The sequence below is a fragment of the Anser brachyrhynchus genome (genome assembly GCF_964034855.1).
Source record: "Anser brachyrhynchus genome assembly, chromosome: 2".
Taxonomy (NCBI): Eukaryota; Metazoa; Chordata; class Aves; order Anseriformes; family Anatidae; genus Anser; species Anser brachyrhynchus.
The window spans coordinates 34,899,386-34,912,623 of NC_137695.1; positions in this window are offsets into that span (position 1 = coordinate 34,899,386).

The window sequence follows — 13,238 nt, forward strand, 5'->3', positions numbered from 1 at the left end:
TATACCACACAACACAGTCTGTGGATATGACTTTTCCTTTTATTACCAACTGTTTCTATCAAGAATTACTCCTCCTACTGCTTCTTTTTGTTTCTTTTTCCATGATTCTTTTGTCCACACCGTTTCTACAAAAATCACCCTATATTTTTCAGTGCACATGCATTTTGACAATAGATACAAGAAATGTTTTAGTAATTTTTTGTTTATTCCTCTCTGCTTATCTGCTGCATATTATTCTCACAGGGCTAACAGTATTTTCCCTTCGTCATATAGCTGTGCTATGAGGGTAGTGGTAACAAGGACATAGTAAGGAAGGAATTGCACCCAGAATTCACTGTTCTTGTAGGGGAATGTGTAAGGATGAGTGCCCCATTGTAGCATCACTTTCCAGGATGGCGTAAAGACATCTTGGGGTCTTTGGATGCCTTAAAAACAGAAATAATTGAATACCTTTCTACAGCCTTATTTGTTTCCCCAGTGTGCTCTGCCACCTTGTTGGGGAGGCAGGTCACTGCTCTCCAGCAGCTCACTGCTTGCACAGCCATCTGCCGCACACCAACAGGAGTGTGGTCTTCTGTTTCACTCTTTCTTTCTATCAGATTTAAAACCTTCTGCTGGTGTTGTGCTGGAAACTCCAGTTCAGCGAGCCTTGGCATTAATGTTACTGAGCCTGGTGGCAGTGCTTGCCTCTTTGATTTCTTATTTCAGACTCTCTGCAGACTCACAGAGACATCCCTATGTCAGTTATGCTCAGTCTTAGCCCATAAATAGGTAGTAAGGAAAGAAATAGGTCCTAGGGTTTGACCTCTTATGTATCACAGGCTTCAGTACTCTGCTAAGTTGATTTGCATTTGTTCTACAGTACTGGTTTTACATCAACGTTCAGTCTTTGTTTAGAGATTGCTATTGCCAGAGATTGTGCTTCAAGAACTGTTTTCTACCAAAACAGTTCTTCCTGTTTTGCATCTTGTTTCTATTGTAAATATCACCAGCCTTAGCTTTCTCTGACTTGCTATTCTTTGTCTGATGAACGAAATAACACATTATCAAAGTTATGTTCCTTTGCAGGTGCTTACAGACTCATGAAAATATCTTTTAACCTTTTCTTTCATTAATTAAATAGATTGAGTTCTTGCACTGTTATTAATAGATGCTTCCTCTATTTCTTTAATCTTTTTCAGTGCTGCCTTGATCCATCTCAGTTATTAATGTCCTTTCCAGGTCATGATACTCCAGTCATGGCTACATCGATGTTCAGAGCAAAACCAGGACCAGCTCCTCATCCTTTTGCTAGATGTGAGGTTCCTTTTTTGGCTGTAGAACTGAGCTAAGAACTCATGCTTCTTCCTGACTAATGCTCACACTTGGATGAGATCTCATATTCTTAAGGGACTCTGTTTCTCCAAACTGACTCCCCAGAGATGCCCTCCTTTCTTTGTTTCTAGACATAGGACTACCAGATGGACTTAATACTGTATTTTCTCTTCTGTTCACCTTGCCATGTGGTAAAATCTGGTTAAGCCCTGAGTGTTTGCTTTTATGCTCCCTGTTTTACATGCTTTCCTGCTGGCCTATATGTACGTGCAAGAAAGCATGTGAGCATTTTTTATGTGCAACAACATACACCACCTCTGATGCATCATAAAGCACCATAAATCCCCCTGCATCAGTCGTCTATCATCTTAATTACATACTTCTCACCCAGTCCAAAGACACACAAATGTTATCTACAGTTCTCATCAATGATGACTTTATGTTTCCTTCCACATCTCAGGCAGAAAAGTTAACTGATGTAGGACAAAGACTGGATCCCCACTGAACCTCACCAAAACCACACATCTTTACAGTGATGTTCTGGTATGTAGCTGTTTGCCAGTTTTAATCCATTTAATGTTTGCAGTGTTGATTCATAGCATTCTTCAATCAATGGTTTTTTTTTTGCAATATATGGTACTGACTGCATTAAATGTCTTGTAGAAGTCCAAATATAGTGATACTACTACCTCTATCAGCAAATTTGTAATCTCATCAGAGAAGGATATCAAGCTAGTTTGACAGAATCTATTTGCCAAAACCCCCGCTGAGTGACGATAATTATACTAACTCCCTTTTATTCTTCATTAACTGGGTCCTGTATCAGCCATTCCTTTATTTTGCCTGGGATTGATGTTAGTCAGTCTTACAAATCTTGTAATTACCTGAGTTGTATCCTTTATTCTCTAATTTATTTTTTATTTTTTAAATACTATCATCACATTACTTTTTCTCATCTTCTGGAACTTCCCTGGTATCACAAGTGTTATTGAGAAATCAACACTAATGGTTTAGAGGGTTTTTCGTGTAGCTCCTTTTAAACTCTCATATGCTAGTTTTGAGACTACCTGCTGTAAATATACCTAAAATCAGTAGCTCTTATTTGACTTCCTTCTGATATACTGCTGAAGTGAAAATTGTTCCATGATTTTCTTACGAAATGGTTGCATCACCCGATCCTTGGCCAAATACACAACAGTTACTTATTGAATACTTCCGCCTTTTCTGGATTATTTTTGGCAACATTATAATTTTCAGTTCTACTCTTAGGATTCCTTACTCCCTAATCCCCTGAAGTTCAAAGTGTTCTTCTGACTATTGTTAGCCCTATTTACCACAGATTTGCATATTTTTTCATCACCAGTTTTCTTGTGTTAAAATTTCTAGTTTATAATCTACAATCAAATCTACATATTCACCCATTTTCTTTCTTTTGGCTTTTCTTTGCTTTTTATTTTTTTTTTCAGTCGTGGCCTTCACTTTTTGTAATAAGCAAAATTTGATTTTTAGCTGGTGTAATCTTGAACATCTCCAAGTGATCATTCACATTTTTCCCATTGATCCTTTTATCCTTAGTGATATGGACTCAGGAGGCCTAACAGCTTCCTTAAAAACTAATCCCAATGAATAAATGAAATGATAAATGAAAATAAATGAAATGAAATTAAAGCTAAGACTTCTGTAAGTGGCTTCCAAGAGGTGGCACCTGTCAGAGACTACCAGCACAAGGGAAGACTGTTTGTACAAGACTGCCCTGTTTTAAGGATGAGGAAACAGTTCAGCTGTGTGGACAAAAGTTGTGCTGTCCCCTTGGTTTCATAGCCAGAGAATTGCCCCCTGACCATTGTAGTTACTAATACAGATGTGGCCACTTCTACTATGTGGCTGTAAGCTATTTCCCTGCATGTGTCCAATGCCATTAATTGTGGGCAAGCAACTCTCAAAGATAAGCTTGCTGGATCTCAAAAGACATGACTTCTTCATAGGGACACCCCCAGTGTCTGCTGTCTAGGTAATGTCTGAGGAGAAACTCTCAGTGACCACATCCTTGCTGTTCCAGTCTGGCAGCCAGAATTTATCCTCACAAATTAGTATAGAAATTTAAATAGCAGGGTTTGTTTGAGCTTACTGTGTTTTGTCTCTACTGGTTTGTAAAAAGAGGAAGAGAAAGGGTGTTGATGTTGAGGCTTAGCTTGGCTTGTTTCTCTGTCAGAAGGGTCCTTCTTGGTAATGTCCTAGCAAGATTTATGCTACCACTATAAAAACAGAGACAAAAAGCAACATGGAGGTTTGCCTTCCTCTGCTCCCTCCTCTTTCCAGGAGCACGTTCATCAGTGCCTCATGGGAGTGTATGTGGAGGTGACATTATATACTTTAATAAAAGTTAAATGGGTCCAGGCCAAACCCCTGGAGACAACACCTTCCTGAGGGTTGCTAATCAGGCCCAGGCACAGACTTTTACTGGTATAAATGATGCAATAACTGTTTTAATGTTAAGAACAGAACAAAAACCCAATAAACCATGTTGGAATGATGAGAGGAGCTTGGGATTAATTACAAAGAACCCATACAGAAATTGAGAAAAGTTAGATGGGTGTTAGTGGGTGTTTACACAGACACCGTGACTTGGAGAGAGGTGCTTTGGGATGCTATCGTGTTGCATCTCAATACCAGTGGAGCCTGAACACAGCGAGAAGAAAATTCATCCATACTGTCACATAAATATTATTTCAACTGTTGATGATAATATTTTAGACCAAAGAAAACCTCACGTGTTAAGCTGGGAGTAATTCTGGATTCACCAATGGGGACAGCTGATCTCAGGTGTAGCTTTAATTTAGTGGGCTGAAAAAAAGCAAAAGTCTTGGTGCCTCAGTACCGCCTAAACTGGAACTGAGGCGGGATATGGGGGGCTAAGACATTGGTTGAGATTTAAATTGTGATTCTTTAGCAGTGGGGCTGAAAATGCTAAGCCGATCGGTGGCTCCATTTCAGTAACAGCAGACTTGTCAGTGCCCCTCAAGTTCCCCTGCAATTTGGAGCAATTGCAATTTCGTTGGGGTGGTGGTTAAACTCCTCCTGAGTCCTAGAAAGTTGGCACAGCGGGAGTATGCTGAACATGTTCACGTGCAGGTTCACTGTGATGACCAGATTTTTAGTTTGGCCACTGCTCAAAGCAGAGTGAGTGAGAAAATTAAAGAATTTGACTCTCCAGCTCAGTAAGAAAGGCATTCTCTATAGGGAGAGGGACATCAATGTGTTCTGGATTTTGCTGACAGTGGATCTTTAAAATGCAAGAGGCATTTATATTTTTGGCATGCAGAGCATAAACCATCCCTGGAGCAAGGGTCAAGATCGAGAACTCTTCACATGTGTCAGAAGAATTTCCTCCTCCTCGGGAATGCCATTCATCCTGCTTTCCTCAGCAAGAAATGAAAAATTCTGGTCCTTTGATATCACCCGCTATCTCACAGTAAATCAATCCCAGCCAAGGGATTGCATTTTTACTGCATTCCAGCCCAGGGCAATTTGTTTTGGGAGCAAGTAGCTTCTTCCTGGCGCTGGTGTTTCCTGGTGCACCATCACCTCCAGGCTGTGCAGTTCCTGTGGGACCATTCATTCACTCTGGCAGTGACAGTTTCAGGGGTTGTGCGCTGAGTTTCTAGTCCACAGAGAACATGGTATAGCTGGGGATGCCTCTGAACTCCTATGGAAGACATCACAATTTTTTCTTCAAAAGGCACTGCTATTTGACTTTATTAGAGTATTTGCTTTTGATGGGGAGTGGGAGCATATTTTCCCCTGGCTAATTAAACACTTGGAGTTGGCATTTCTATTTTCATTCCTGCCAGGGCTCTGCAAAGGTTTGCCATCTCCCTCAGTTTTAGTTACTTATCTGCCAAACATAGGGCTAGTTGTTTCCCCCTTCACAGGGTATGGTGGAACTGAATTCATTGCTGTTTATGGGATGCTTGGCTACTTCACTAATGAGCAGCGCAGACAAGCCAGCAGAAAAATATGGTTTCAGTGAAATATACCCAGAGTCTGATGTGTACCAGCACTGTTTTATCACATCAGCATTCAAAGCAGTTGATTAATGAGACTTTGGGAGTCCATCATGGGAATAATTTGTTCCTAAAAGCTGCACAGAACTAGAAAGCCTCCCCAGTCAGATGGTGATGCCACACAGTAATGGGGATGCTTTTTTTGCACAGATCCTCTTCAGTAGTTTACTTGGCTTAGGTTACTTTTACTTGAGCTCTCTAGAAGGGCAGGGAGAAATTCTATACATTTATGAGTTTTAGAAGATATGTAGAACTGGACAATCAGGCTCTGAGAGCCCCCTTTTTGTTTGTTTCCTATACCATACTTTTATCATCCTTCTTAACATCCTTATTGGGCCTAGATAGTCCGAAGGTGGAAACATGCTGAAAGCACTGGTTTCAAACACAGTAAACACTAAGATTAAGGCTGCACCTGAAAATATATCTGAAACTATTTTTTAAACATAGTTGATAGGAGTCTGCCCCTGATATGGGCTGAGCAGGTAGCCATGCTGTAATTAAACAGGCTAACTTGTCCTGTTACACCGTATTTAAAGCTATTTCCATTAGCAGTTGCATAGTCCAGGTGGCAGATGAATTAGTACGGTCTTTTCCAGTAGCGAAAGCAGCTATAACCACAAAATAAGCTAAAGGTTTTTCTGTGTGTTTCTATCTGTCTGCTTGGCTTTAAGGGGGATTTTCTTTGACTTTTGTCCACATATTGCTGCTACCTTACTAAAAAAGTCTAAAACATGATAATACAAATTCAATAATAATATCATCATGGCAGTAAAAAAGTAATGTCATATTAATTTTGCACTGCAAAGTCAATACATTAAAAGCAGATGTGCTAATCCATTACGATGGTGAATCTGCCACAATTCAATAGCACCGCTGAGTTTGAGGAAGTTACAGTAGGGACTAGTTTGATCTAACACCTTTAAATAATAGACCCTCTTTTGATCATGATTTTCTTCTACTCTGTAAAAAAAAAAAAAAATCATCTGGAATCTGGAAACTTCTGAAGAACGGGGAACCACTACTATTCTCTGAAAAATTAAGAGCAGAAGAAAACTACAGAAGTTATCCAAGCAAATCCCAGATGTATTTAGGGATCATGTCAGTTCTTATAACTGGAGAAATTTTGACTGGTTTTCCAAAGATTTATCCGGTCTGCTATGAACCAAATAATGTTTGGAGAATTACATTGTGCAATTGAGATTGTGCTTCTTGGGAACAATGTTTTATTGGTTCCATTTGAACATACTGTAGTGTGCAAATGATCACAGGTTTGGCAAGTTCTTCGCAAGGCTTTGTATTTATAAGCCCAGAAACAGATGTACAGATAATTTCAGAGACATGCATACTTTATATGGTTGCGGACAAATACTGTGGGGACGGGTACTTTAGAAAAAAATCAGATCTGTGAGTATCCTGGACATCTTTCCTCCAACCTCTCTTCTTATGCTGGAAACCAACAGAATTCATTAAGAATCACTAAAGTATACCGATCTGCACTGCTTTCCTATGATATTTATTTGACTAGGGATTCTTTGATCCCTGTGTAAAAATGTGAGTTTTGTGCTAACAGACTTGTTGTGAATGAGCACTGGCTCTTCTGCAGTGAGGTGACAGTCTCAGGTTGCCAGGGGCTGGGAAATTGCTGGGGGGGTGTGCAAAGTGCTGGTAACTGACAGCTTAATCACATCAGTTGCTTCAGACACTCACAGGCAACAAATGGGAATGGAAGGATGAAGCCTGTGTAAACAAAAACAGTGCTATCTCATGTCAAGACCTTTCAAGATTCAAAGGATGGACACCCTATGCAGGAAGTCTGTGCTTTGCCAGGTGTAGTTTGCAGAGCAAAGGCCAAAAGCTGTACCAAAATATTCTCCTGTGAAGCTATTGTTTGAAACTTTCAAAGATCCGAGCAGGGTCATTCCCTGGTCTGGAGTCTTCTCTGCAGGCCATCCCTCCACTCTCTGCAGAGCCCTGCTATTGCACGTGTAGCACGGCTGGCGGCATGCCACCTTTGGCTTCCAGCCTGCAGCTGATCCCTCCAACCTGCCCACACTGATGCTCCCCAGAATTTGGCTCCCTTTCAAGCTCTCCAGCTCCAGTAAAGCCGTTTGTCTTTTCCTGCTTTGGGTGGAGGTTAGAGTTATGCAAAGAGGGAGCCAAAAGTGTTTAAGGCTGTTCCTTCTCTCCAGGGAGAGTGTACAAAGAAAGGCATTTCCGCGAGATCTTAACCTCAATTATAGTCAACATGATTACGAAGTGGGAGACTTTCTGCATTTACTTATGCGGTCTCTCAGCAGGCAACAATTGACAGGTGAGGTTACCGACAGCACAGTGGTAGGCTGAGGGGCAACATATCAATTCTTGCGTGGTTGCTTCTATTTGCATAAAGAAAATCACTGCTAATTTTAATAAATAATGTACAATGCTAGTAAATAGCCACATATTGTCAAACGACAAGCAAAGGAAAAAAGAGTGCATGTATGTACATCAGGCAGAATCTGTTTTCAGTCATGTTCATGGAAGATGTGTTTTGATGTACTTTATTGGGGCTTTAGTGCCTGACAGGAAGTTGTGTGAGTGGATTAAGAGGAGATAGCAAGAACTAAAATATGAAATGTATAATTAGTTGTAACACTATGAGAACTTTTAAAAAGCAGTATGTTTCAAGGCTAGAGTTTGTAATCCTTATTCTTATGCCTGTCCATATAAAAATAAGCCTGCCCTTGCCATTACAGCTGCCATGCTCTTATGCTCCAAATTGCACCAGTTAGTGAGAAAAAACACACAACACAGAATAACGGATAAACAAGTCTCTTTTTCTGATGTCAGAATTATTGAATTAATGGCTGAACTTGGAATTTATTTGATGGAGCTCATCCATTTAGGATGAATGGAAAGCTGCTAGCTAAGCTACAGGCAAATTGTCCAAGGCCGGTGAACCCCTAAGACCATTTGGACATCTTTTTAGGGGAGAATCAAGATGTTTCGATTTGTCCCTGCTCTATGAGACCAGCACAGACTGCATGATGCTATCCTAAGTGCATGACCCTTTCCTAAATCCTACACATGTCATTTCAAAACTGCATGTCAGGGTATAAAGGAAGAATGATCTCTAATGTGGACAACTGTTGTGGTCGTCTGTGCTATCTAAGCCCTTGTGATCGCTGAGGATTCCCTGTCACCAAAGCGTGTTTTCTTCTTGGTTTCTTTGACTGTGCTCAATTGGGTAGTCTACTGTCTCTGTGTTTTTGGACAAGGAGAGAGGAGCATCTTCCAGAGGGGTCCCAGTTGTGGTAAATGGTTATCTTAGGTGAAACGCTCTGAAGCTGCCTGCCTTTTTCTTGTTTTGACCTTAGGGCCTGGACCACTTAAAGCAGGAGCCTTCTTTTTAGATAGCCAAAGCTAGCAAATCCCATCCTGTATTCCCATTGAATTAATCAATCTATCACTCTTGCCTCCAAGTTTAGGTCTGCTTTTTAAAGTTCTTCAACTTTGGCACTGGTGGTTTCCTGTGCTACACGCCATGACAAGTTATAAAGCATTCAACACATACAAAATTATGAAACCATACGGGACAGTTTACTCTCAGCTGTGTCAGTGTTGCAGGACAGGAAGCAGAAGTGATTCTAACTGTTCTTGGACTGTGAATCTGCTGGGAGAGATTTATTTTTTTGTCTGTATAATATCCACATTTTAAGCATAAGGATGTTTTTCAGCTCCAGTGCCTTGGATGGAGATGAATTCATTTCTGTGCACGTATCAGTAAGTGGTAATATTCTACAAATGAACACACATAGGAGGGTTTTTCAGAAGCCTTTGCAGATGTCTTTCGTATATCTGCTTCTCTGATTTACTCCCTGCAGGTAAGATGTGTGACAGTTCTCTACATGACTGTGATTGGATTTCTTCAGTCCTTGGCACAATCCCACCAACCTCTGCTATCTCTCATGTTTCAGGCAAGTCTTTGCTGTTCCCTTTTCAGGCAGAGTCACCTCAGCACAATCTTATAATGCAGCCTGTTTGGACTTCTCTCACTTTTTCTCCTGTTTCCCTCCTTAACAGGATTGAAGTCAAGATGTACACCGCAGCAGAGAATGGTTATTTCTAGTAGCTCTGGTTGTCTCTAAGTCATGACAGCTTTGCCAACTTTCTCATCTAACACGCATGAAAAATCACTTTCTCTCAGTGAGGATATTTTTTTCTTTCTGATGTAAACACTGTTTTTTAAACTGCTATCTTCTTGTAAGCTGTTCCTTACTGACTTTGGTCTCAGCAGTAGACGTGTTGCCAGAGGTCATGTTCTGATCTCCATCCCACTAATCTCTCCGTATTTTTCTGTTGTCCTGGGGGAGTGGGAAAGGGAAGAAGGTATAGCAAAATGAATGTCATTACAGTTGTAAAAACTGTTTCTGGCTTTGCAGCTTATGTGAGTATTGTTGTGTTCCTGTCAAAACTGAGTATTGTACCATGTGTCCTCAGGACAATTTCTGATGGCCCTCTGACCTTGTGGTGGCATTTCAGAAGTCTCTCTGGTTCTGTTTTCAGAAGTAAAAAACAATCAAACATCAACTTTAATTTTAAGATTCCACTGAAACCAGGTTTTATTTTTCCAGTTTCCAGTCATATGTTGCAATGATTGAGAGTCAAATGTTTGCAGGGCCCTTGATGTGAACAACGTGGATTTAAATAGCAATGAATTTATTCCTGTTCCATCCTGGGTCTGCAGCTCACAGTCAAGGAGCTGTATGGGAGCTGTTCACACATCACCAGAAGTGGCTTGTGTCAAGGAGAGCCACCTTTCCCTTTCCCTACTGGAGACCAGGAGGTGCCAGGCAGATGTGTCTGTGGCTCGGTGGCAGTGGTGCTCCTCAGCTTGGTGCCTTAGTACCACTCACCTCCCCAGAACCCAAGAGCTGGACCGCCTTGGGGCTGGGGAGAGGGGACGTGGGGGCAGGTAGTCATGACAAGGCGGTAACAGAGGGACAGTGCCAGCTGATGACTTCTATTCCTATCCTTTTTTTGGACTGACTCTCCGTGGACACCCCCAAGTGAGTCCTCCTAGGCTTTAAGCTTGGTTAGTTCCCAGATCTGCTTCCTTGTGCTGCCTAAGGATGCTGGTGAAAGACGAGAAGGGGACAGAGCAAGAATGAGCAGCTGTGAAAGGATGGTACTGATTTTTTTTTTTTGGGTGCAGTTTTGTTTTCAGCTGGCTGGAAGAGACTGTGACCAACTGAAATGCTTAAACTGATCTTCGAATCCCTGGTGGTATCTCTGGTCACTTATTATGGACACCAGCTCGAGGAAGTAGAGTTCAGTTCGAGAGAAACCAGCTGGATGGTTCCTCACACCACCTGCAGGAGGGCTGTGGGACTGGCACAGGAGCCTGGTGACGCTCAGAGTTTACGATGATGTGCAAAACCTCGGCTGCTAGTTAGGATGTCCCTAACCGACAGTTTTCTGGAGGATGTGAAAGTGTACTGAGAAAATAGTGTAACGTGTTTTTCCTGTCCTGACAGTCTTAGGAAGCCTGCTTTTTAGGAGTCACTGAAGACAAGACAGACAGGCTATTGGCTTGATCGATGGATTTTCCTTTCTCTTATGCTTTCATGTAGTTTGTCTTTAGCCAGGGCCCTAATTTTGGTGGAGCATTATGAACCCCCTTAACATTTGCTGGATTCACAAGGGTGCCTCTTGAAAATGGTACTACTACCAAGCAGCTAGGAGGGCTCGTTGCTCCAGGATTACAGGATGTTCTGTTCAACTCGTAGGGATATGTACAGGAGAGGTGAATAAAAGCACTGAAAGGAGCCCATAAAATTTGGAAGTGTGGGGATTGGTGTGATGCATCAAAGTACAATGAGAAGCTTTTCTTACAGTGTTCCTAAGCAGACTGAAATCAGCAATACTGTAAAGTGTGTGAGAGCCTGATTCTGTGAGATTAACAGGCCAATTTTCTGTCCAAATAGGTTCAGATAAATTCATGTGACTACCAAGTAATTATACAGTGCTTATCTGACTGAACTTCCAGTCCTAAAGATTCAGCATGTCTGGAAGGTTTGCTCAGCTATGGAAACCTTTAGTGAGACATTTCAACTGCAAGAGCACAGCCAACATCAGCTGATAACATCTGCCATTTCCAGGTCCCTAGCATCTCACAAATCTTTTCCTCCTGGGGCTCCAGTTTTTAACACTTTCCTTGTACCAGCAGATTAGTCTTGATCTTCTATTTACAACAAGGACTATTAGTGGGCTATTAGAGAATGATACTTTAGGATCACTGATGCCACAATACTTTGTTTCAGTGCGAAAATGACATTTTGTATATTTATAATAATTTTTTTAAAAAAATAAAAATAAAGCTCTAAAAAAAAATAAAGCTCTAATTTGTTGCCTACCACAAAATACACGCTATAAATAATATTCTGTCCAAACTTAATCACACTAATTTTAGTTTTAATTAAAGCAAGTATCATGGCTTCAATGCAATCATATATATTTCCAGTAACAAATGACTTGATTTTTCTTTCACATTTATGCTGTTTCTAGAACAAGATTTTTAAATGTTGATATGTTCTCATGAAGTGTTCATGTTCGTAGTGTAGTGTGATGTTTGTAGGCTAAACGGCTGTGTATTGAATCTGTAAATGCCATGGCACTAAAACATAGATAAAATTTGATTGTAATATTCTTTTTCATTTTTTTTTCTCCCCAGTGATGTACCTGGCATTGATACGTGCTAAGAGCTTTGAAACTCCTGCACTTCTATCCAAAAATTGGTTAAATACCAAAGGAGCTCTTGACAGCCTGGCTGTGGTGCTAGGGGTAGCACAGCTGCAAGCCTGGATTGTTAAATAGGTAGTGTTGGTGGCCCCTTTAGCTTTGTAGCCCTGTGCCCATACTAAACTTGCTCCCTGATGAGGGGAAACGATATTATGCCAGGTTCATTCAGAAAGGGTGAGAATGCTGCACAGAGAAACGTGGCTGCATTGCTGAGGGTGGTGGTGGGCATATCTGGCGAAGATAAGATAGGCGTATCTAAGAGCTGCCATTCCTGAGCTAGGTCTGTGTCTTTCATCTTTCCCTCCTGGGCTGTGTTTTTCAACCCCATTCAGTTCTTCCTGACTTTCTTTATCAGCTCTTCTGAGTCTCTCCCCTTTCCAGCTACTCTCACTGCATTCTTACTCACCTTTGTAGCCCATCCAAAAGCTGCTTGTGGTAAAAGCAGCTCTGCTGTTTGTCAGAATAAAAATGCCTGCCTGCTTTGTGTGAGGGCAACAACACTGGGCAAGCACCCATGTGGAGTAATCATCAATGGGTGCCAGCAAAGGTGCAGGAAACCTTGATTTTGGAAACCACTTATAAGACACCCATTAATATCCGTGAGACCCAGGGATGCTCAGTTTCAATGAAAAATCAAAGTGTGCAGGAGCCTGTGTATGCCTGTAACTTTAGCTGTAGGGGCTGTTTCATCAAGTAAAAAATGCCAGTGTTTGCTGCATTGGGATTATACCAGCTAATATACAAAGGATCCAAAGTACGCTTTATCCATGTTATTTATGCTTAATAATGTTTTATGGTAGTAACTGAACGAGCCAGTATGGACTTGTGGTTTTCAATGCAGAAGAAGAGAGAGATTTTTTTCCTAATGGAGCCAAATGAAAATTTCCATACTCAAGAAAGCTGTAAAGTGTCTGCTTAATCTTAACAGATGAAATGGGACATAAGCACACACCTGAAGCTGAGCAGTGCCTTGATACTGTTGCAGAAATTGGCACAGTGTAGGGCCGTGTTTCTTTCCAGACCATAGCCTTTGAGGCGATGCTGAGAGCCGCTTAAAGCAGCAGCAGAAGTTAACACTGG